Source organism: Moschus berezovskii, chromosome 7 (assembly GCF_049115385.1).
Source record: "Moschus berezovskii isolate FMDL1 chromosome 7, NW_MosBer_1.0, whole genome shotgun sequence".
Classification (NCBI taxonomy): Eukaryota; Metazoa; Chordata; class Mammalia; order Artiodactyla; family Moschidae; genus Moschus; species Moschus berezovskii.
The window spans coordinates 50,383,431-50,410,675 of NC_142466.1; positions in this window are offsets into that span (position 1 = coordinate 50,383,431).

Sequence of the window (27,245 nt, forward strand, 5' to 3'; positions counted from 1 at the left end):
ATTTCTGGGAACAGTTTTCTCAGTAAGCATGACCCCACAAATTGAATCTTGCCTCCCATCCTAGGTCTACATTCCATAAGTTCTGTTCTAAAAGTAAACTGTTTATATGGGCAAGAAGAAAGTTGGCCTTATTATGAAGCAGAGAAAGATTTAAGATTTTCTATTTGATCAGTTTTTACTCTCCAGATTACCTAAACAACTTTTATAGCTTGTATTTTAAGTAGATCTTGTGAAAAGCTGCCACCAATACCAAATTCAGCACTCTTTTAATTAATCATGGATATGGAGAGTCAGGAAAGTAAGCAAAATTTCAAACCTTAGATAACACACAACAAAGAGTAAGATCACAGTGCACCATGGTCCCTGCAGCAAACCTTAGATAATACAGAAGTCCCGATTAAGAGAGTCATTGCATTTGGTTTTCTTTTTCAAACTTCCACTCTATCTTTTGGGCAAAACAACATCTGTTCAAAAGGAAGTGTCAGCAAAATTATTTCAAGTCAAAACCAATAACAGCAATAATAACCAAACACTTGTTTCCTACTTGCCAAAGACTGTGTTTTATCTGTTAACTGTCAGCCACATTATGAGAGAATCTAATTATCCCCACTTTACATGGGTGGAAACTGAGGCATAGAGATATAACTAACTGACTAAATCACACAGCTGTAAGCGGTATCTTTTGACCCAGTAATCCCATGATTGGGAAGAAAATAATTTGAAAGAAAAAAAAAGCTATATACACAAACATATGAATGGTACTAAACAACTTGCCCTAGATTATACAGCTACTTAGGGAATAACCAGGTTTTTGAACCCAGACAGCCACCACCAGCAACATACACTGAATTATTAATACAGTGCTATACTTCTTGCCCCAAACTCCAGGGTCCATAAGAACTTGGCATCACGCCTTCAAGTGCTTGCTGTAGAGCACAAGGAACAATACCAATGCCAGGAAACAATTAGAAGACAGGTACACGACAAAATGCATGACAGATACTGCAGTGGATTATGCTGGAACATCCAGAGAAGATCCTAGAGGAAGAGACTTGAGCCACATGTTGAGGAAGATGAGTCAAAAGCAGGACACTATTGAATAATAATTGTGCTTTGCTGGGCAGTTACTATATGCCAGGCATGTTCCAAATAGCTTTATATTTGCCAAATAATTTAACCAAACAAGATGCATTCCTTCTGCTGACAGATGTATCATGTCTGAAGGGTTAATGTTACCAACTCAAAGAACCAGCTTTCAATTTGAAAACTAAACCAGAGGAAAAAAAAACACTACACACCTATAACTTCACTGTAGTGTTCCAGTGAAAAATACTTTTAAATTAACCCTCCCCAACTCATCAGACAGCATTTTGAAGAGAGCATGAGAAGGCTGACAAAAAAGACAAAATGTGCTCCCATCTTCCAGACTCAAACTAATCAGCCTTCCAAAAACACACATCTACCGTGTTCCTTGCCTACTAGATAACAACCCTGGTTTCATCATTTTACAACCACATCCACCCAAACACTTGAACTCAGAGTAGATTGCCAATATTATGAATTTCATAATCAAGGGATACCTAAATGTTTTTGACATTAAGAATGGTTCTCACTGACCTAGTAGACTTGAAAGTGAAAATGAAAGTCGCTCAGTCATGTCCCACTCTTTGCAACCCCATGGACTATACAGTCCATGGAATTCTCCAGGCCAGAGTACCGGAGTGGGTATTGGAGTTTCAGCTTCAGCATCAGTCCTTCCAATGAATATTCAGGACTGATTTCCTTTAGGATTGACTGGTTTGATCTCCTTGCAGTCCAAGGGACTCTCAACAGTCTTCTCCAGCACCACAGTTCAAAAGCATAAATTCTTCGGTGATCAGCTTTCTTCACAATCCAAATCTCACATCCACACATGACTACTGGAAAAACCATAGCTCTGACTAGACGGACCTTTGTTGGCAAAGTAATATCTCTGCTTTATAATGTGCTGTCTAGGTTGGTCATAGCTTTTCTTCCAAGGAGCAAGCATCTTTTAATCTCATGGCTGCCAGTCACTATCCGTGTGTTTTTGGAGCCCAAGAAAATAAAGTCTGTCACTGTTTCCATTGTTTCTCCATCTATTTGTCATGGAGTGATGGGACCAAATGCCATGATCTCAGTTTTTTGAATGTTGAATTTTAAGCCAGCTTTTTTCACTCTCCTCTTTCATCAAGAGGCTCTTTAGTTCCTCTTCACTTTCTGCCATAAGGGTTGTGTCATCTGTGTATCTAAGGTTATTGACATTTCTGATATTGATATTCCAGCTTGTGCTTCATCCAGCCCAGCATTTCACACGATGTACTCTGCATGTAAGTTAAATAAGCAGGGTGACAATAACAGTGCTATTAATCATTTCATTATTAAAATCTTCCCAAAATGCATTTCATTGTTGCTATTTGATCTATCATTGACACTCCCACCAACAGTGTAAAAGAGTTCCCTTTTCTCCACATTTATTTATTTATTTGTAGATTTTTAAATGATTGCCATTCTGATTGGTGTGAGGTAATCACTGCAGATGCTGATTGCAGCCATGAAATTAAAAGACGCTTACTCCTTGGAAGGAAAGTTATGACCAACCTTGATAGCATATTAAAAAGCAGAGACATTACTTTGCCAACAAAGGTCCGTCTAGTCAAGGCTATGGTTTTTCCCGTGGTCATGTATGGATGTGAGAGTTGGACTGTGAAGAAAGCTGATCGCTAAAGAATTGATGCTTTTGAACTGTGGTGCTGGAGAAGACTCTTGAGAGTCCCTTGTACCGCATGGAGATCCAACCAGTCCATTCTAAAGGAGATCAATCCTGGGTGTTCATTGGAAGGACTGATGCTAAAGCTGAAACTCCAATACTTCGGCCACCTCGTGTGACAAGTTGACTCACTGGAAAACACTCTGATGCTGAGAAAGGTTGGGGGCGGGAGAAGAAGGGGACGACAGAGAATGAGATGGCTGGATGGCATCACCGACTGTGGACATGAGTTTGAGTGAACTCCGAGAGTTGGTGAGGGACAGGGAGGCCTGGCGTGCTGTGATTCATGGGGTCGCGGAGAGTCAGACATGACTGAGCAACTGAACTGAACTGAACTGAATACCTTATTGTAGTTTTGATTTGCATTTCTCTAATAATCAGTGATGTTGAGCATCTTTTCATGTGTTTGTTAGCCATCTGTAAATCTTCTTTGGAGAAATGTCTGTTTCAGTATTTGGCCCATTTTGTTTTGATTTGGTTGTTTTTTTGATATTGAGCTGCATAAACTGTATATTTTGGAGATTAATCCTTTGTCAGTTGCTTTGTTTGAAAGTATTTTCTCCCATTCTGAGGCGTGTCTTTTCATCTTGTTTATGGCTTCCTTTGCTGTGCAAAAGCTTTTAAGTTTAATTAGGACTCATTTGCTAATTTTCATTTTTACTTCCATTATTTTAGGAGGTGGGTCAAAAGAGATCTTGCAGCAATTTATGTCAAAGAGTGTTCTGCCTATATTTTCCTCCAAGGCTTTTATGGTATCTGGCATTACCTTCAAGCTTTAATTCATTTTGAGTTTATAAAGATGTGTTAAAGATTCTGCCATGATCCTACCAGTTGACCCCGGTGGTTGTAACTTTTTCCTTCAATTCCTTTTAGCCTGCGTTATTCCACACATATTCACAATTGTTACATTTGCATTGTGAATTATACATTGATAGGTATAAAATAACCCTCACTGTTGAGTTCAAATATTACTTTGATGTCCAGAATTTACATTTGACAGCACACTCAAATAATGATGAGACCAATAAAAGCTTAATGAGATAGGCTGCTGGGTTCAGTACTTCAGAGAGCAAACAACTGACATCAGCCATCACAATGGAAAAATAAAAGCCCCTTATCCAGCCCTAATCCATCCTACCCTCCCAGAGACCATTGACTGGAGGGGTGATCAGGTCTTCTTGAGGAAAGATCTTGCAGCACAACTATAAGTATAATGGTTAATGTTCCTCTGACATTTCCCCAAGGAATTGTAAGTTAATTGCCATGGCAACTGTGTACTGGGGAAAGGGATCACAAGCTTTTTGAAGACCAACAGATAGAGTCTGAGCTAATACTAATAGCAGGACACTCGGCTGCCAGTGTAGTGTACTAGTTAGAGTAGGGGCTTTGAAGGTCAGGTGTATCATTACCATACATCCTAACTTTATCCCACACTTAGTACAATGGCTTACTTCCCCAAGTCCTGAGTGTATAATTGGGGTAGAAAGACTTAGCAGCTGTCAGAACTGTCATATTTGTATCCTGACACATGTAGTAGGAGACATGATAGGAAAAATCAAGTGGAAGCCCCAGAAACTACACCCAACATCACCCAACCAAGACTATAATATGAGAAGCAATATCTCACCATTGTAAAAAAACTTAAAAGGATACAGGTATGGATATCCCCATCACATCCCTATTCAATTCAGTTGTCTGATTCCTGAACAAAAGAGATTAATGGTGGCAGATGAGGGTGATTTACTGTGAACTTATCCAGGTAGTTGCCCCAATCACAGCTGCTCTGGTGGGTGTGTTATTTTTACTAGTAAGATCAATACAGCTTCTGGCGCTTGATAAGCAGCCATCAGTGCAGCAAAAGTGTTAACTCACAACACTAGCGAGAATCAAAGACAGCTTAGTGTTATGTGACAGGAACAGCAATACATTTTTACTGTCTTGCCCCAGAACTACATTAACTCTCTTGTTTTCTGTTCTAATACAGTTGGTAGGGACCCTGATCTTCCTGACATTCCACTGAAGTTTATGTGGGTCCACTATATTAATGCCTGGGTGTTAGTTGGACCAAGTGAGCAAGATGCCCTGGAATCACCTGTAGGGCAGAGCGTAAGAGTCAAGGAAAGCTGCTGCATCTGTAAGTTGTTTAAAGTTACAGAAGATGCACCTACTATCTCCAGACCCCCCAGGATAACTCTTCTAAGGTTAAGAGCCAGTTGCTGTGTGCTGATCATTATATCTTGCACCTTATACCTGCAAGAAAAGGGTACAGTGCTTTCTGGGTCTCTTTGGGTTTTAGAGGTGGCATTAACTATCCATGGAATACAGCCTTTATTTATTTATCAGATGTCTTAGGAATTTATCAAATTCCCTAGTAGCAGTCTCCAAGGTAAAAGTGTAAGTAGTACAAGCAGTTTATTTGACAGGGTAATCTAAGCAAGTTAGAGAGAAGAGGGAAGGATGTCATTAAAGGATGTGTCATATCAAGATTACCATCATGGACACCTGCAGCTCAATCCTACTGGGGAACTTGGGGAATATGAAGAATGCATCTCAAAATCATCCCAAACAAGTTATTAACCCATGTGTAACTTCTTAAGTGGAGAAGGCAATGGCAAGCCACTCCAGTACTCTTGCCTAGAAAATCCCATGGGTGGAGAAGCCTGGTAGGCTGCAGTCCATGGGGTCGCTAAGGGTCGGACACGACTGAGCGACTTCACTTTTCACTTTCACACATTGGAGAAGGAAATGGCAACCCACTCCAGTGTTCTTGCCTGGAGAATCCCAGGGACGGGGGAGCCTGTTGGGCTTCCGTCTATGGGGTCACACAGAGTCGGACACGACTGAAGTGACTTAGCAGCAGCAGCAGCAGCAACTTCTTAAGGATGGCTTCCAGAGGCATCCATTCTCTGACACTTCTGGCTTGCTCTGTGCCTGGGCTGTGAATGCTTCTTTACCTGCAGAGTTGTGGGTATTCAGAATGAACAGCTTTGACGTGTAGAAGTAACAGCCTAGGACATGTGAGCCACACACTAGAGTGTTGGCTCTATCTGATGACTTGGAAGGCTGCCACAGCTTCAGATGTGGCCAGAAACCAGAGGAGGTCAAGACCATGGTAAAAACTGCCCCCACAGTCTATGTGACCTAGTGGAGGCAACACTGATGAGGGTGGCTGTAGTGGAAAAGGATTCTCCATGGAGACACTGGCAAGCCTCAATGGGAAAATTGTTCCACATGCCCCAAAAGTTCCAGGGCAAGGCTGTAATAGAGAATTAATCTCCATCAGAAAACCAGCTACTGTGCAGGGTATCAAATGACTTGCACTTGTAACTACACTACATGAGTTGAGTACTGTCATATCCACCAAATTATGAGGATGAGTATGTGCAGCACAGATCTATTGTAAAATGGAAATGGTATATTCAATACTGAGCTCAACAAAATCAATAGTAAATTTCAAGGACAGGAGACCCAGACTCTTATGTCACCTACCTTTAATGCCTAATGCCTGACCCTCAACTGCATGCTCTCTTCAACCTATGGCCTCAATAGGGCCTTTGAATCTTCTTGTCTTAAGCAATTGGTTCTTTCAAATTCACATTGTCCAATCAGGCTTGGGAACTTGGCTCTTGATTTCAACGTAGATTTTCATTTAGACTGAATGGTGACTTCATATGGAAGCTGTGCAGCTATTCAGAGAACAACAAAAGACCTGGCTACTTCAAATGCTCTTCCTGTTAATCAGGGGTCAATAATCTGTGAAGAAAACAGATTTAGGTTCCAGCTTCCTTTCTTCCATGAAAGAAACATCTATGCGAAAAGCTATCAGCAAATTTGGTATGCCCCTTCTGGGAAATGTCCTTAAAAAGAGTGGGAATGATCTAAAAGAACTAGTTTGGAAAGCGTTCCTGAAAAGTGTCCAAATAATCTCATTTTCCTGTCCTAAAGCTGTGAAGGAATTTATCCTTATGGGGAAAATGGCTCTACTTATATCCATTTACACTAAGCACTACATGATACGTTTTACATACCAAAGCCTAATAACAACCCTATGATGTAGGTAATATTAAGCCTATTTTACAAGTGGGAAATGTCAAAGTCACACAGAGAGAAAGCAGTGGAGCCAGGATTCTCACTCTGTCTGATCAAGGAAGCCCATGCTTAATCACTTGAATGCCTAATCAAATGGTCAAATTTTCACCTGCTGAAATCATCTACTAGGTGACACCCTCAGGACAGTCCTCTGCTAAAGAGAGCCTGTAGTCGCTGGCACAAGTATGGAATAATTTTTTTCCCCTCACAAAAGCAAATGGAGCCAACAGGCTGTGATCACTCTTCTTAACCTTTCAAGTACTTCCAAGGCCCTTCACATATAAAACTCCAGGGGCAGACAGCCATAACACGCAGAGAAAGAGCTTTCTTCAGCTCTGTGGTTCTACTATCCTCAGTACATGACTTCCATCTCAAAGTCTAAAACAGAGGCCCTGAAACGGCTGAACGTGAACGTGAAGTCACTCAGTCGTGTCCAACTCTTTGTGACCCCATGGACTGTAGCCTACCAGGCTCCTCCGCCCATGGGATTTTCCAGGCAAGAATACTGGAGTGGGTTGCCATTTCCTTCTGCTTTCCAAAAAGAAAGACTGAGTGTCCCTGAGAAGGGGACAGCAGTGATGCATCACTGTCAACATGCTCACAGCTGAGGGATGGGCGTCCCAGCCCAGTAACCAGGAGCTGGACAGGACATTTGGTGTCCACTACGCTGTCCAATCACCTGCTGCTCATTCTGGACAGCAAAAAGAAAAATGAGGAAGAAGCACCCTCATTCTCTTTCAGGGCATTTCCCAGAAGGGGTGCAGACTGCTCCTGCACCCATTCCTTTTCTGAGAATTAGTGCCATGGCTACTAACAGCTGCAAGGGAAATTGCCAAATATAGTCTTGATTATGGACGCCTACTACCCAGTGGTAAATTAATGGTTCAGTTATTAAATGTTAGCAGTCTGTAGTCCAAGTTACCAACCTGATCTTCAGTGTTCTTCCTTCACGGTAAGGTATCTGTTAGTCCAACCACCCCAGGCATTCTTCCCACTGGAAGTGCCCCAGGACCCTCCATGCTGAGGTATAATCATGGGGCTTTTTTATACCCACACATACAGTCTTGACATCCTTGTGCTCAAGAGCCATCTACCCTCTCTGTTTCCCACTCAGAAGCCCTTCTCTCAACCTGGCTTCTGGGTCTCAGACATCTCTCCCTCGTGTGGCTGACATTAAAAGAGAACATCACCTTAAGGAGGAAATGGCCCCCTGCACATACTTTGGGGTAGCTTTGCCCTGACTTGCTAACAGTTCCCATGATTTGATAGAAATTGTAACTCCATGCTCAGAATAACAGAATAAAGGTTTTCTGATATGTGGAGAAGGCAGCAATTGTAAAGTTGCTCTGTGCATGGGGAATACTTTTGTCCCTTAATTCTCAGGTTTAAAACTGATTGCAAGGCAGTATACTCCATCAAAAAGGGGAGGGGGTGAGCATTCTGCATCAGATTTTTAAATTATTATAAAACAAATTACAGAAAGATATAAAACCTTAATACGAAGTAGGCTAAGAATATGAACAAAAGTAGAAATACAAATGGGCAATATCACTGAAGAAATATTCCACTTCATTAATAACATAAACTACAAATTAAAGCAATAAGATATCTTTATTTATCTCCTACCTATCTGACTGGTAAAGATTAAAGAAAGTCATATAAATATAGGAAACAAGACACTGTCAAACTTAACTGACTGCAGCTGAAACTAGTACAACCTTTGGAAAACCAATTAAGAAAAATAATCAAAAATCTTTTTAAAAATACCGTGACCCCCAGAATCGCCCCTGCTGGGAACTGGACAAATAAGAAAAATGTTTGTACAAGATGGTTCACCTAAGATTTGTTTATAATAGAAAATCCAAATGTCTGCACTAAAAGAATGATCAGATACGTAAGGAAATGCTTTATAGCCATTTGAAATTCTGAGCAACATCTATAGTCACAGAAAGATGTGTTATTTTGTGACTGAGGAAAAACGTGGCTTATATAACAATACATGCTCTATATGCAATATGATTTTTGTAAAATGTGTATAATTGTCTATTTAGTTTTCTATATTTACAATAGAAATAAGTCTAAAAGAATTCACACCAAAGAAAGGTTACCTGATTTTCTCTGAGAAGAAGGATTTTTGATTATTTTATTGTTATTTTTCCTTTCTTGAATATTTTTATACTTTAAGCTTTCCACAGATTTCACATTACTTGACAAGGTATTTCTGTATAAGTAACAAATAAGAACATGGAACTACATATTAACCCACTCCTCAAAGAGGAAATGACTTTCTAAGCGATAGAAATCACTGAGGAAAAGACTAATTACTTTCCAAAAATGAAAGTTTTGTTGTGTTGTGTCAAAAAAATAAAAGCCAAGAAATCTGAGGAAAAGTAATATTCACAGTAATTCTTATACCAAGTTTCATATATACAATCAGAAAAATACTATTCTGAAAGTTAAACTGAAAAAGATCATAGACTGTGCAAACAGACAATTCACACACAAAAAAAGTATATACATTAAGAAACTAAATTCACTATTAATTTAATAAACAAAATGAAAACAACTATTAAATTATTAACTATTATCAAGAACTGTGAGAAACTGGCTCTACCATACAAGGTTCATAGCTGTGTAAATTAATTCAATATTTTTGGAAACCACTTGACAACAACATCAGGAGATGGGAAACTGGTTAGCCTTTGATCCAGTAATATTCTAGTGAAACAATCCAATTAAACAAAAAGCTACAGGCAGAAAAATACCTAAAATAGCATTTTTATAATAGCAAATTAAAGAAAATATCCTAAATGTCAACAAAAAGTGCTTAAATATACTGTTGGTAAATCTACTAAATGGGATATAATGCAACCATTCAAATTCTGTGTATGATGATTATATAATAAAAAAGAAAAAAATCTTATGCTAAGTTCCAAAAACAGGATAGTGAATTGCATGGTAGTTTTACAATATGGATTAAAAATAGACCAAAATATGCAAATATATTCAGACGGTTAACAAGGTATTGCCAATATGTTCTTTAAAGAATATGTATTTTTAATCATCTAGATTAAGTGATGGCTATGAGAACTATGTATCACCATGGAAAATTATAATACCATATTATCTGAAGAATGTATATTGTTTTATCATTACATATGAATTACAACAACTTTCTCTTCCTTCTTAAGAAAACTATTACTTGCTATGTTAATGAATTTATGGGTAAATTTTTAGTTCATCTAATAAGCAAAATTGTATAATCCTGTAAAAATAACTTCTTTAGAAATAAAAAATAGATATAGTATAGCAGCATGATAATATATAAATAAACATATTTTCGGTGCAAAAAACAGTCTGAAGTATCAAGAGGCAGAAGTTCAGATCTAAATTTATTAGTTTTTTTTGTGGACTAAAAATCACTGTCCAGCATTTACTTCTCTTAAGAAACAGAAAACAAGTTGGCAATGATTTTGACAAGAGTATAGGAGAGGGAGACAGACAGACAGATTTTTGCAAACTAATTTCTGAGTGGCTTCAAGTAGCCCAAACTCCTGAGGTTAGGAAACGAGAAAAGACATAATGCCACCTCCTAGTTCCTGAGTATTTCATAATCAGTTTTCTATGATCAGTCTTCCACAAGCCTGGCCTGGGTCCCAGAAAAGAAAATACAGAACTTTCTACTTCTCTACTGGCCTGCAGTCCAACTAATGGGAAAAAAAAAAGAATGATCTCGGTCTGCTCTTCACTCAGCAAGTGTTCCCAACATGCCAACGGCTCACACATGGCTTCTGAACTTTCCCATCCATTCAGAGTCCAACAGGATTTGAAAACTACCAGTAATTCATAGGAAATGGACTTCTGGCCATCTCTGGAGAAAAGCAATGAGGCATTTGTCATGACAGACTTGCCCACAAGGATCCCGCTGGTATCTGCTCCAGCCGTGCATCCGGAAGGATGGGAGGGAAGGGAAAGACTCAGACACATTGATTCAAGTGACCATGCTGGGCTATTCTCTGTTCAGTACCATAGTTTTCAAGATGAATTTGAGATACACTGGAAAAGCAGCAGCTAAGGAAAAGGATGGCTGCCTGATAGTTTGGCCTTTGAGTTTAGTTAATAGCCATGAATTACAAAACTCAATGGCCCGCATCTTTTCCAGTGGGCCATCAGTATGACTTCAGCTACCTGGTAAGGTTTAGTCCCATTTGCTGACATCAACCTATTGGGGGTTATGAAAGTTGCTCAGGTATTTTTCCAAGCAGTTAGGCAGATAACAGTACTTCAGCCTATCAACTCTCAGCACTTTTAACAACAGCACAGAAAACTAAAGACATTTTGAGCCTATGGGCAAAGTTAGATCCCCTTCTCTGCCCAAGGTTATTTGGCGGGGAAGTTAAACAGTAAACTAATTCCTAACATTACTATTCATAGTATCCCTGAGTGAAATGCCACCCTTCCCTCTCCCATTTGAGAAGGCATACAGATTATCAGTGCACAGGGACAAATCATGAGGGAAACTTTCAAGTCACTGAAATTTGTTTAATTTCAGAAAACTATCAGAAAACAGACAATGCAGTCATTAGTACTAAAACTGACCTAGGATACAATGGAGAGTTATACTTTAGGTGAGGCTTGCTGCCTGAACCACTCAGCAACTTAGAATGCATTCTGACTTTTAAGGACGTCAGAACATCTCCATTCTTGCTTTCAGAGTGATGTGTGCTGTATACGCAGTCACTTTAGTCGTGTCCAGCTCTTTGCAACCCCATGGACTGAACCCTACCAGGCTCCTCTGTCCATGGGATTCTCACGGCAAGAATGCTGGAGTGCGTTGCCATGCCCCGCTCCAGGGGATCCTCCCTACCCTGGGATCAAATCCTTGTCTTCTGCATTGCAGGCAGATTCTTTACTGCCGAGCCACTGAAGAAGCCTTCAGAGTGATAAAGACGGGTTTAGTCCCTCATGGTTTCTATCCTCAGTTATTTGCAAAGCCCATGGGGTGATCCCATTGCTCTTTCCTTGGCTGATACTCCTAAAGAATCAAACCCATGTTTTTCCTCATCTTGTCAAGAGCTATATACATCATAGATTATGAAAGTGCAAGATCCAGGAAAAAGAGCTCAGTGGGGAAGAGGAGCCAGGCTGCTGCCAGCTGCGTTCAACACCCAAGCAGCAGAAGGGTGCTGTCTTTGCTCTTTTGTGTGCTGTGTGCTTTGCTTAGCCACTCAGTTGTGTCTGATTCTTTGCAACCCCATGGACTGTAGCCTGCAAGGCTACTCTGTCCATGGGGATTCTCCAGGCAAGAATACTGGAGTGGGTTGCCATGCACTCCTCCAGGGGATCTTCCCAACCCAGGGATCGATCGCATTGCGGGTGGATCCTTTACCGTCTGAGCCACCAGGGAAGACTTTTCACTCCCTCAAATGTCATCTGTTGCCTGTTGGATCTCTTCCCTACGGTTTCAAATATCTTCCAGCTATGATTTGTGGATTATACATACAAAAATTATATAATATTCATATGTACAGTTAGAAGAACAAAAAGTAAATACCTATTTACCCAACATGTGGCTTAAGAACATACCTGTAACCTGAAAGCTCCCTCCTAATAGCATTCCCCATGCCTATAGTACCCTCATGCCTCACAGAGGTAACAACTACTCAGAAATTTTTAACAATTGTTTCTTTGTCTTTCTTTAAGACTTTATTATGAATGATGTACACCTAAACAAATGTATTACTCAATTCTGCCTAGTTTTAAACTTTATATAAATGAATCATACTGAACATAGTCTTCTATGACTTCTGAAGAAGTAAAATTATTTTTCCAAGATTCATCTCTCTTGATATCTATAGCTGTAGTCCATTTCTTTTTACTGCTGTATAGTTAGTATTCCATTAAATAATTCTGTTTTTGTTCTGCTAAAATGTTTCCAGTCTTTTTGTTTGTTTGCTTGCTTGGGTTTTAAAAAATTGCATCAGTGAACAGTCTTTAAGCTGTCTCCCAGTGTAAAAGAACAAAGAGCTTTCTAAATGTTTTCCTTTAGAAATATGGAAAATGTGGGTTCACAGCATACCCACACATTCAATTACATTGTAAGTACAGTTTTTTATGCCCTGACTTTGTTCTGAACTTCCCATTCTGGTCTTCCATTAATGCCTGCAACAATAGCACCATCTTTATTACCACAGATTTATTAAAATTCATGCTAGGGCAAGTCTTGTTCTTTCTCAAGTCCCTGTCCTGCCCTTCTTCAGGAGTATTGTTATTCTTCAGGAGCCCTTTGCTTACCCAAATAAAGTTTATAGTCTCTTGACTAATCATACTTAAATAGTTGAATGCTAATCATGATTACTAATCATCTATGAATAAATTTGAAGAGGACTGACATACTTCTATTCAACTATATGAAACACCTCTCCTTTTATTTAGAACTTTAATACCTTGTATTAGCACCATCATTTCCTGGGTGAAGGGCTTACATTTCATTTTCATTGAACCCTGTTCTACAGTTACCTAATTCTACAGTTACTGTAAATACAAAATTATTTCAAATTACATGTCTAACTGATTGTCGATGGTTTATGGAATTCAATTGACTCCGGAATATCAGTGTAATATGCAGCAACCTAAGTGTACCTATTAATCCTAATAACATACTCAAAAACACTTTTGCATTTTATACAATTATTTCACCTTGAACAATCACAGTTTTAATTCCCCCTTTCTAATCATTAATCTTTAATCTTTTCATTCTGTTGTCCGCCTCACTACACTGGCTAAAAACCTACAATAAAATGATGAATGGAAGTGGTTAGAGCAAATATCCCCATTCTGCTCTCATCTCAGAGGGAATGTTTTCAATCTTCTACCATTAATTATGCCTTCTGATTTAAGCTTCTATTGTTGCCCTTGATCAGGTTAAGAAAGTTTCCTCTATTTCTAGTTTGCTAAGAGTTTTATGATAAATGATTCTGTTAGCCAAATGGGGTTGTTAATACTGAAACCTAGAATTTAAAAAAGACATCAACTTAGACATCCAGTCACAAAAAAATGCATCTCAACAGCATGCCCTTCCCACAAGGGAGGCCTCTCCATGGTATTTGGCATTGGAGCAGAGAACTCATGCCCTCTCTGGAAAGGCATAGCCCTAAATAAAAGGAGGATGAAGCTGCGATAAGTGTGACCAGTGGTTTTTCAAAACTTACTGATCATGCGACGAGTTGACTCACTGGAAAAGAGTCTGATGCTGGGAGGGATTGGGGGTGAGAGGAGACGGGGACGACAGAGAATGAGATGGCTGGATGGCATCACCGACTCGATGGACATGAGTTTGAGTGAACTCTGGGAGTTGGTGATGGACAGGGAGGCCTGGCGTGCTGTGATTCATGGGGTCGCAAAGAGTCAGACACGACTGAGTGACTGAACTGAACTGAACTGAACTGAAGGCAGAATGAGTAAAGGGACCCCAACAGAGTTATTTCCACCAGAAGGTTTTTAAAAAAAAAAAAGTGAGAGTGGGACTTCCCTGGTGGTCCAGTGGCTAAGAGTCTGCACTCCTAAGGAAGGAGGCTGGGATTCAGATTCTTTTCACTGTATTGGAACCCTCACTGGGTTATGAGCCTGGGCAGCCTTACCAGAATCAGTCCTAATTTATTGCTTATCCTACTAGGTTTCCTTCAAAGAGACTAACCATAGTCATCCATGTCTTGAACCTGTCTATACATAGCAGTGGAGAAGGCAATGGCAAGTCACTCCAGTACTCCTGCCTAGAAAATCCCATGGACGGAGCAGCCTGGTAGTTTGCAGTCCATGGGGTCGCTACAAGTAAGATATGACTGAGCGACTTCACTTTCACTTTTTACTTTCACACATTCGAGAAGGAAATGGCAACGCACTCCAGTGTTCTTGCCTGGAGAATCCCAGGGACGGGGGAGCCTGGTGGGCTGCCGTCTATGGGGTCACACAGAGTCAGACACGACTGAAGTGACTTAGCAGCAGCAGCAGCATACATAGCAGATGACTCCAGATGACTCTGGCAAAAAAACAGAAACAAACTGATAAACATGATAAAATAATTAAACCAAGGGCTTGGTAGAAAATGAATATCTGAAGTCACCGATTTTTCAGATGTCTTCCATACTCTTTTGTTTTTCCCTGATTCAATTTAAGCCAAGTACTTCTGCTCTATGTTGCTGGCAACAGCAACAAAAAAAAATAAAAAGTAAAACTTTGCAGCATGATTGTGTGGTGGTGATAATCACTACTACGCTCTTATAGCGTTTGTTGTGCTCCTCTTCTCTGGGCCTTGGGAGCTTGACCAGTGGACTGCATCCTTGGGTTCCCTGTCCTCCAGCTTCTGGCTGAGTTTGGCCAAAAAAGGCACTAGCAGGAAATCAGGGGGAAAAAAAGGTGGGGGGATGGGGGGGATGTGGCTGAGGAGCGACACTGATCCACTCACTCCTTCCCAGGCCATCACAGCAAAGTGGCGACCCACTCCAGTATTCGCTTCCCTGGTGGCTCAGAAGTTAAAGCGTCTGCCTGCAATGCAGGAGACCTGGGTTCGATCCCTAGGTCGGGAAGCTCCCCGGGAGAAGAAAGTGACAACAGTTCTCTACTAAAGGCAGCTCCTGAACGTGGCCCTTTTCCTACCACTCTCTTCTCCCCCCGCTTCATCCTCCCCTCCTCTACCTCATCTGCCTCCTCCACCTCCTCCTCCCTCTTTCTCGCTCCCTCGCTCCCTCTCTCCCTCTGGGTTCCAGGAACCAACAAGGCCTTTTTACTCTCCAGGCCTAGGAACGGGAATCACTTCCCATTGTCAATAGCCTCAAGACATGACACCATCATTTCTGGCTTTCACGAAATTTTGCCTTCCCTTTTGTAAATAGGCCATTCTTATTAGTCCCTTCTCGAATTCTCTAATTTGAGTGTTTCACTCTTTTTTTTTTCTCAGACTCTTAGCAAATACGTTTAATGTCAATAGAAAGAGGTCTGAGGATCTAATGATGACTACAGTTTGATAATACTGTATCGCAGAATTGAAATTTGCTAAGAGAACAAAATTTCAGCATTCTCCATCTCCCCACCCCACCCCAAAAAAAGGAAAGTCCACAGAGGGTATAACCTAATTTTCATGTAGGGAATTTAATTCTTTTTCTAAATGTCTGAGGTCACTGTTCTCTACCAATAATGTGTGAATCTTCTCAACATCACTTCAGTCACTAAGGTGTGACCCTTGTGGCCCAAACATAGAAGCTTGTGAGACACAGACACCCAGACTGACCAATATTGTTCCACTCAACCTCGTTTTCGATGTAATAATATAATTTGCTAGTACATTAATTAATTTGAAATAATCTGCTATTGCCTAAGTTTTTAAAGAATATCATTTAAGAAACGATTTTAAAAGAAGAAAACCTTAAGCTTACAACACCAAAAGCTTGATCCACTCCTCCTTAATATCAAAGAGATGGCCTTTTTCCAACCAGAAATAAGCTGTTTTCACTTTTCTGAAAGGCAGTGTTTCATCATGAAGTTGATTACCAGAATAAATAACTGATTATTGGATAATCAGTCATGACTGTAGCGGATTTGCAGTTCATTTCCAAAATGAACTTTAAGCTTTAAGGGAATTGTGTCCTACCTTCCAGATCAGATTTATAACATTTTTTAAACAGCAAAAATTGTTAATTACATTGATTTTCTAAGGCACTATCAACACAAGATATTACCCACACAGGCACAGTTATTATTTTTAAAAACTTTCAGCTACTGTGCAGTCGTTGCTAGCCAGAAAGAAATGTGTGGAGTGTTGTTTTGTGGCAATACTAATGTCAGAGCCAGCACACTTTGAAGGGAGCATGAAAGGGCTACATAAGGATTCTAATATTTGAGCCCAGCAGGAGAATGTTACAGCCTGCTCCTATAGTGCTCCCTCAAGATGTGATGGGATTCCTTGCATTTCCTGATGTAAATGCAACTTCCTCCAACTTCAAGTATCCAGGAGTACTTAAGCATTAAGAAAGCTCCTACCTTGGCCTTACATGAGTTTGACTTAACACACCACCTCACTTTGCCACAAGGCCATTCCTTCTGGCCCACTGCTTACCAGAAAGAACAGAATCTGAGCTACTTGGCTTAGGCTCTCAGCCAAATTCCTAAGTTCATTAAGAACCAACCTAAAATGAGGGTCACAAGTGAGTCCCAGAGACTGAAAACCTCAAGAATTAGATAGGGCCTCCAATTGTCTTATGATGAAAACACTCCCAAATCCCATCTTCTCCAGTGGGTCTCAGAACAGCCAAGTCAGGTGAGTGACTCATTCTGGTCTGCTCAGCCTCTATTTATATGCTCAGAAGGCAAGGTGCAGACAGAGCTCAAAGGCCAAGGAACAACCATGGCACATGGCTGCCTGGTAACTGAAATAAAAATGAATGCTTACTCAAAGTCTAAAAGTCCGAAGGAAAATTTGTCAAACAGGATCCTGTCCCTATTCAGGACTTGCTTGTGTGTTTTATACCCCATGGAATTAGAAGCTATCATCCAATGATGCATCTTATCAACTCTAGGCATTAATCTTCCCATGGCTTTTTGGTGACTTTCTATATAACTAACGCACTCTTGTTTTGTTAGCTTGCCTGGGAGAGACGGGATAATTTGGAGTCTCTGAAGTATTAAAAGCAAGCATTCACCAAATTCTTTCCACTTGTTTGAACTTATTTACCATTTTTTTCTTCTTTCCTTCTAAGTGTAACATTCCACAGACCCCACTGACACTGTTCTCCACACACATGGCTTAGTTGTAGAAAGGAAGAGACCGGCTTGGGGCAGAAAGAGTGAACGGACTGAGCCCTGGCCTGCTTTTATTTAGGAAACCCCTCCCCCAGTGAGCTGACCGACTTCTGGAGGCATCAGTCTGCTTGAATTAATGTACTGCTACCCAAAATCTGAATGTGGAACTTAAAGCACTCACATTTGGGGGAGAAAACACCATGTGTGTCTGGAGATGTGGTGGAGATTGACAGGGAAGCCAAGGCTGGCATGTGGCTTACTTTACAGAGCATATCTGGATGCTATAAATCACCATCTGTACACATGTTACTTAGCATATCTGTACAGGGGGGTAATGCAAGCATTATTACAATATTAGAACCATCTCCCCTATCAGGGTATTTTTACACCTAGGTTACTGAATTAATTAAATATAAATCTTTTTTTTTTTTTGAAAAAAAAACTTTATTTTCCTTTGGAGATTTTTTACACAAAAGAACTCATCTATCCATGCCTTTAGCACAGACTTTAGAATCAAATGACATGTAAATTGCATTCTACCCGCTTTCACCCCCTTTTTTTTTTTTATTGGAGGCTAATTATTTTACAATATTATATTGGTTGGTTTTGCCATACATTAACATGAATCCGCCCCGGGTGTACATGAGTTCCCCCTCTTGAACCCCCCCCCATCTCCCTCCTCCCTTTATCCTCCCTCTGGGTCATCCCCACACACCAGCCCCGAGCATCCTGTAACATGCATCGACCCTGAACTGGTGATTCGTTTCACATATGATAATATACATGTTTCAATGCCATTCTCCCAAATCATCCCACCCTCACCATCTCCCACAGAGTCCCAAAGACTGTTCTATACATCTGTGTCTCTTTTGCTATCTCGTATACAGGGTTATCATTTGCATCTTTCTAAATTCCATATATATACGTTAGTATACTGTATTGGTGTTTTTCTTTCTGGCTTACTTCACTCTGCATAATAGGCTCCAGTTTCATCCACCTCATTAGAACTGATTCAAATGCATTCTTTTTAATGGCTGAGTAATACTCCATTGTGTATATGTACCAAAGCTTTCCTATCCATTCGTCTGCAGATGGACATCTAGGTTGCTTCCATGTCCTGGCTATTATAAACAGTGTTGCAATGAACATTGGAGTACATGTGTCTCTTTCAATTCTGGTTTCCTCGGTGTGTATGCCCAGGAGTGCGATTGCTGGATCATATGGCAGCTCTATTTCCAGTTTTTTGAGGAATCGCCACACTGTTCTCCATAGTGGCTGTACTAGTTTGCATTCCCACCAACAGTGTAAGAGGGTTTCCTTTTCTCCTCATAAATATAAATCATTTTTCATGTCTGGCAGTTGTTTGACTTCAGTTCTAAAATTACTGTTATTTGTAGAATTGACGTATTCTTAGAAAGCTTAACAAAATTAACAGAAATTTTCTTAGAATTAACATGATTTTTAAGTGTCTAACACAAAATAGATATGCAAGATTTAATAGCTTTTCTGCCTAGCAGGAAAGGCAGGGAAAATAAAAGGAAAATTGAGTCAATCCATTGATATATTAATAATAGTATACACTTCAGAATAACTTTAGTGAGAAATATGAATAACCTTATGAAGAAAACTACAAACTTTATTGAGGAGCATTAAAATTTTTGACTAGATGAAAACATATACCACATAATTAGATGGGAAGAATGGAATATTCCAACAAGGTCAAAAAGTGCCAAATTAATGAGAATGTTTAATGCAATTCTAACCAAAATATCATTTTTGTAAGTTAATAAAATCTCATTAAAGTTCATATGAAAGAAAAAAATAGGTAAGAATAACTAAGAACTGAAAGAGAAATGCAATGTACACCATAGTAGTTAAAAATAACACAGCAAAAAATAATTACGGCAATAGCACAAGAATATAAAAATAGATAAAATTGAATACACAACAGAAACTGATCCTACTAATCTATAATTTTTAAAATGCAAAATCAATATGTGATGAAGGTTTCATCACTGATCAGTGGTGACAGGTGCTGAAACACCTGGCTTGGTCACCTGGGGTCACCCAATCTGGTGCACATTCTCCCTATACTCTGATCATGTCCACAGTGTAAGGACTGCCTTGCCAAAATAATTTCCAAAAAAGCTCCTTCCCCAATCAGATGCAGTCATATGAGACTTTTCCTCAAAAGTGAGCGGGGAGCTCTAAGTGTAAACTGGTCTCAGTTTTTCCGGTCCAGGTGGTGACAGAGGCAGCAAGTAGATGCCTCGCTGGCCAAATCTCATGGCACAGCACCCAGCACTGAGCCCAGAAATTCTCTGAGCCATCTAAATCCCTCAGAATGTTCCACATCTGCTTAAGCTAGCCGGAGTGAATTCTGCTATTTACAAGTAAGGTACTCATAAATATTGGTTACTGATTTAAAGAAAAAGCATATTTAAATTCTCACCTCACACCACATGCTAAGCAGATCAAGTGACAAATATGCTTTTAAATCAAACCATTTTAAAAATCTGGAAAAAAATATAGGTGAACTTTGGATGGAAGACTCTCTAAAGCAAAGTAAAAAAGAAAACAAGACAAATATATTTTGGCAGTCAAAATGATACATTTCTGTACCTTGGAGGTAAGTATGATAAGGCTGAAAGATATGCATTTTTGCTTATATACTTTTTATAAAGTCACTAATAAATGAGATGGCTGGATGGCATCACCAGCTCGATGGACATGAGTTTGAGTGAACTCCGGGAGTTGGTGATGGACAGGGAGGCCTGGCGTGCTGTGATTCATGGGGTCACAAAGAGTCGGACACGACTGAGCGACTTAACTGAACTGAATAATTAAATAAATTCAGTGAAAATAAGATATTTTCACTTATCAAGTTAGCAAAGGTTTAATTAGTAATGACATGACTCAATTCCAACAACTATTTACTCACTTAACTGGTAGCAAGGTAAACTGGCTCAAGCTTTCTGGAATATAATTTTATAATATGTATACTAAGGATCTTTAAACTATTTATGTTCTACAGAAAACTAGTATCTGTACTTGTAGGAATTGGTCTAACAAAGTAAATTATACTTTCCTGTATTACTTTTATAAGCAGAAAAACAAAGGTATAACAGAAGTACTAAAAAAAGTTTTAGTGGAAGAGGCTACAAGTAAATTTTCCAGCAGGACTGTTTTCATACAATACTGCCCACTTGGAACATTTAGAATTACACATGAATGAATCAAAACAAAGAAGGGCATATTTAGTCTACAAGTCACAAGACTATAGAAGCAAGGTAACTCTGTCCTTCAGGCACATGAGGAGGAAAATCAGGAGAGGTGATCACATGATCACATTCACTCTCAGAAGCTGGAGAAAAGGAGGATACATCCAGAGGCTCACCTGCCTCTGTAACCCAGGCATGTACAGGGGATAAAACAGGGAAGGTTTTAAAGGACTCACAGGATTTCCTTCCTGGGCTAAGATGGGTATGTCTCAGAAATACCCTAGGGAAAGTGAAAGACGATCGTTGAGGAAAGGTTTTCTTTTTTCTAGAATAACAGTCTTGACAATGCCAAAGTTATCTACTCCTGTCCAAAATCAAGACAACAAACCCTCCCTGGAAGCTAATGGCTGAGCTGCTGCTGCTGCTGCTAAGTCACTTCAGTCGTGTCCGACTCTGTGTGACCCCCATAGACAGCAGCCTGAGACCAGGGAACAAAGTGGAATTCAAGGGTCAGAAAGGCCTTAGGGTGTTTCAGCATGAAACCAGGCCAGACCAGGCCAGGTGGGTCGGTAGGCATCCCAGGACAGGAGAGCCAGCTCAGCTAGCAGTGTCTGGAGATGAGAAAAAAGGCATGAACTGTTTTCTAAATGGGGACATGGAATCTAATAGCTCCAGCTCTACTTACAGGGACGACAAGACAGAACATTAATATTAGAACTATTTCAGAACACCCAGTCCCATGGTCATGTGTGATCTGACATTTTCTGGATATGCATGAACTGGTGCCCCAATGGGATCTATCCTTCTCAGGTAAGCCAGGATATTTTAGACTGCTCAGATGCTCTTAGGTTACAGCTTCTGGCTTCGTTAAGTAACAGTTCTAATTAGCTACCGAGTAAGATCCAAGAATTTTTTATAAAATTTGAGAAGCAAAAATAACACATAATTCGGGATACAAAGGATCCAGAATAAAATATAGAACAATGGTCCCTCATCTGAATTTTCAGTAATAGTGGTGACATAATCTCTTAAATACAGAATTTAGCTCAGAATCTAGATACGTGAATTTTGGATAATTATTCAAAGACATTTAGTAAGTTATTAATTATATTCCCCACTTAAAACTCACTCATAGCTGTTTTTAAGTATCACCTTCAATATAAGGTGGCTGAGACCTTTGGTTCCACTATTTTCAAGTGGCCACAAAACAAAAGCATGAGGCAGAAAACCCTAGGAGGAAATGGTTCAAAGATGTAATAACAAAAACAAGCTGGGGATAGAGCTTGGAGGTGGCTACACTTGAAGGGGTGGCCCTTGTTCCCTGAGGCTGCTCTCTGAAGAGAAGACAGGTACAGTACCCGTCTTTCCAATCATACCTACATTACCAGGAACGAATGTTAGGAACACCTGTAACATCCCTGGAGACGTAAAAGGCAGACTCAGGCGGTTCTCTTTACTCATCCTGGCAATTCTAACTTTTCCAACTTAGAATCTATCTAACTCTAGAAAAATAAATGGAGACAGAAATGTTAACTTTTAATGGAAGTCACCATGCCATGGGTGAGGAGAAATCAGAGCGGGAACCTGAGAGACAGCTCCCACATTCATGGAAGGCAGCAGCCCGAAGCTGACCCACTCCGGATCCAGCGAGATTCGGTGACAAAAAATAACACTACAGGATTCTTTCAAGACAGAAACAGCAATGATTTAAAACACCAGAACATGCCCAAAGGCATAACTAGAAAATGATTGATTATATTCCTTGTGACTATCTCAGAAGGAGATTACAGAAATTAATTGAAGGTATACTCTATACTTTTTTTAAAGTCCATTTTAAAAGTTACCATATGACCCAGCAACCTCACTTCTGGGCATATATATATGGAAAAGACAAAAATTTTAATTTGAAAAGATACATGTTCAGTGTTTGCAGCAGCATTATTTACAACAGCCAAGATATGGAAGCAATCTAAATGTCCATCGACAGATAAGTGGATAAAGAAGATGTGGTACATGTATACACTGACGTATTACTTGGCCAAAAAAAGAAATAATGCCATTTTCAGAAACAGAGATGAACCTAGAGATTATCATACTAAGTGAAGTAATAGAGAAAGATAAGACAAATATATGATATCATTTATATGAGGAATCTAAAAAATGAACTAACTTACAAAACAGAAACAGACATAGAAAACAATCTTATGTTTACCAAAGGGGGAAAGGAAAGGCCAGGGGGTACAAATTAGGAATTTGATGTTAACAGATATATGATATAGGTAAACAACAAGGACCTATTATATAGCACAGGGAAATGTATTTAATATCTTATAATAACCTGTAATGGAAAAGATCTGAAAAAATAATAAATGTGTGTGTGTGTGTGTGTATATATGTCTGTGTGTATATGTTTGTATAAAACTGAATGTATGTATAGCTGAATCAGTTCACTATACACCTGAAATTAACACAAGATTGTAAATCAACTATACTTCAATTTTTTAAAAAATCAGTATTATTTATGAATATATGAAATAAAAAATCTATCCCACATATACACAACAGAATCAATTATTTCCTCAATTCAGAAATGATCTTATATCAAGACTTCAATTTAACATGAGGTAGAAAGTTCCCTTCTTGAACTGCAAGCCTCATTCAAGGAAGCTATATGTTTTCTAAGAACATGCAGGGCTGAAAACCAGAGAATGTAAAGATCTCTCCCCAGAAAACTAATACTTCTCCTCCCACTTCCACCATGTTCCTCAGCAAGTTCTTCCCCAACCCTGCTCCCCTCCACAGGCACCAGGCTGATCACGTGGAAACTGACCCTTATCACGACCAAAACAAAAGAACTTTGGGGTGAAGGAGACAATTTGTTCCCAAGGTCCTTTCCGGTATGGATGCTGCCTCAACCTGTTTTCTGCTACACATGACCCTTTCAGCTCTGAGAAACTAACCCTCTCGACTCGTGGTCACCTGGATCCATTCCCCCAAGGTTTCTGTATTCTCTGTGTGCTAATAAGTCCTGCTGCTGCTGCTGCTAAGTCGCTTCAGTCGTGTCTGACTCTGTGCAACCCCACAGACGGCAGCCCATCAGGCTCCCCGGTCCCTGGGATTCTCCAGGCAAAAACACTGGAGTGGGTTGCCATTTCCTTCTCTAATGCATGAAAGTGAAAAGTGAAAGTGAAGTCGCTCAGTCATGTCTGACTCTTCGCGAACACATGGACTGCAACCCACTAGGCTCCTCCGTCCTTGGGATTTTCCAGGCAAGAGTACTGGAGCGGGGTGCCCACTAGTACTCAAATCATCAAGGCTTTCCCCTGCTAACAGCCACAGCTACTAACAATTGAAACTCTGGGAGGTCAGAGGCCCAGTTCATTTCCTGAGCCCACCAGGCAGAGATAAGGACATCCCTACCCTTCCCTCCACTCCCATCTTATGGAACCAGGAACTCAATCAGTTGAATACACCCAAGGAATCTAGTAGGCCTCTTTCTGAATCACAACCTTCCCCATTTCTCATCATGCTGAAGCTCTCCAGGGGTAAGTTTTGTGCTTTAGTTTCCCTATTTAGCACTCGTGATGGCCATTGGCACTGGGGCCATGCCCATCATACTGCAGGCCTGTAGTTTTAAATCACCTCTCCCTGTGAGCTGGATTCGGCTGGCTGTAACCAGATCCAGACACAAAGAAACAAGTTACCTGACAATGAACAACGGCCGTCTGGCTAGCTAATTTTGTATGTATGCTAGTCCGTCTCTGTTTTCTCCTCAACTCCATTTACCCTCCACCCTTCAATGAATGACTTGCTCTGTGCCTCAGAAGGCTGACTTCATGCATTCCCTCACTTCTGTCTTCAGATTGAGTTTCACTAGTAAGAGACACCAGAAAGAGACGAGAGGGAAGGAAAAGAGGTGAGGATATTCCTTCTACACTCCCTCTGCTATGGTCTGAATGTTTGTGTTCCTTGAAATTCACATGTTGAAATGCTCATGTCTAATGTGATGGTATCAGGAGATGGGGTCTTTGCTTACTAGAGGGGAACTCCCATGAATGGGATTAGTACTTATATAAAAGAGACCCCAGGGAGCTCCCTTAGCCCTTCCCCCACATGAGGACACACATAGGAAGAAGTCTGCAACACAGGAGAAAGTCCTCACCGGAGACCACACTGACACCTGATCTTAGACTTCCAACCTCCAGACCTGGGGAAAAACAAATTTCTGTTGTTTATAAGCCACTCAGCCTCCATTATTTTGTTATAACAGTTTGAAGAGACTAAGACACCCTCCCTAATCTGTCTAGCAGTGGCTGTGGTCTTCTGTGATCACAACACTGGCCAACTGGCCAGGGAATCCCTACCCCACAGCTTCCACTCTCACCAGGCTGCAGAAACATCTGCCCCCTGCCTTGCTCCTTCAGGTATAGCATAGTCAAGGTCCACCTGTCACTAGCTCCTGAATACCTCATCAACCCTTGTTGGTTCCACACCTTCCTAACTCATCCCTTCCTCATAGTGCCTTGAATCATCTGAACTGGATTGCAAGCACCCTAATTTCTATTTTCCATCATGTCCTTCCCACTTCCCCAATCCATCAGCCATATTATCTCAGTTCAGTTCAGTTCAGTCGCTCAGTCGTGTCCAACTCTTTGCAACCCCATGAATCACAGCACGCCAGGCCTCCCTGTCCATCACCAACCCCTGGAGTTCACTCAAACTCATGTCCATCGAGTCGGTGATGCCATCCAGCCATCTCATTCTCTGTCGTCCCCTTCTCTTCCCGCCCCCAATCCCTCCCAGCATCAGAGTCTTTTCCAATGAGTCAACCCTTCGCATGAGGTGGCCAAAGTATTGGAGTTTCAACTTTAGCATCAGTCCTTCCAACGAACATCCAGGACTTATCTCTTTTAGAATGGACTGGTTGGATCTCCTTGCAGTACAAGGGACTCTCAAGAGTCTTCTCCAGCACCACAGTTCAAAAGCATCAATTCTTCAGCGATCAGCTTTCTTCACAGTCCAACTCTCACATCCATACATGACCACGGGAAAAACCATAGCCTTGACTAGACGGACCTTGGTTGGCAAAGTAATGTCTCTGCTTTTTAATATGCTGTCTAAGTCGGTTATAACTTTCCTTGCATATTATCTACTCACTACCTAAGCCAACTCTGTCCAGTGTGCAGGGCATTCCTGGCCTCTGCATCCCACCACTTGTCCCAACCACACTATTAAACCTGGGTGTTAGGCTCTGTTCCACCCAGGACACTGCACTGAGGTCTCTGGATACTCCAACTATATAAGCAAGACAGCCATGACTTTGCTACCTGGGCCATTTCTGACCTGTGATTGTCCCAATACATGGTTGTGAACACCCTGTTCCTGACTGCACTCACCATGAGAATGGTGGATGTACCTCACTCTGGGTTCTTCCCCTTGTATGAAGCCCAGCTCTACTCTGACTCTGTGTGTGTGTGTGTGTGTGTGTGTGTGTGTGTGTGTGTGTGTGTGCGCGTGCGCGCGTGCGCATGCGCGCTCAGTTGCATTTGACTCATTGTGACCCTATGGACTATAGTCCATCAGGCTCCTCTGTCCATGGACTTTTCCAGGCAAGAATACTGGAGTGGTCTGCCATTTCCTTCAGGAGATCTTCCCAACCCAGTGATCGAACCCACATCTCTTACGTCTCCTGCATTGACAGGCGGATTCTTTACCACTGCGCCCCTGGGGAAGCCATTTCTCTTCCCACCAGCTTCCAAATGCTACTGGGGATCTAGGCTGCCCTCACATCTGCCCTTCCAGCCTATAACTCTGCTCCAGCTAGCACCTCTGGCTTGTAATCCTTCGCTGCACCAGCTCTGCCAGAGGATATAAGGAGATGAAAGCCAGAAGACCTCCCATTGAGTAATTATCTTTCCATTAAAAACACTCGGATTCTGGCAGATTTCTCTCCCATAAAACTGAGCTATATTTGGCCTCATGCACAGAAGCATCATGGTCTTGGGTGACTCTGAAATAGCCGATGATAGTTATTCTTGGAGTGCCATGTTCTTTGGAGTTAAAAACTTCCTATTCTTGCTATAGAGTTCTTCATGACTAACTGCTAAATGCCTCCCTCATCCAGTGTCTGACCTCAGTCTCTGAGAGACCCACTCCACTCTGGCAATATCTACCCCAGACTACAAGCAGAACACCCCTTCTCCTGCTCCCTGAGAGTCTTCATCTTTGCTCTCCAAAAACACCACTCCTTTCTTCCCAGCCTCCCAGCCCTCCCTCCCCAGAACACCATCCTTCCTGCTCAATAAATAATTCTTACATCTTCCTCCAAAATGCTTCCTCTTTCTCCCTTGCCA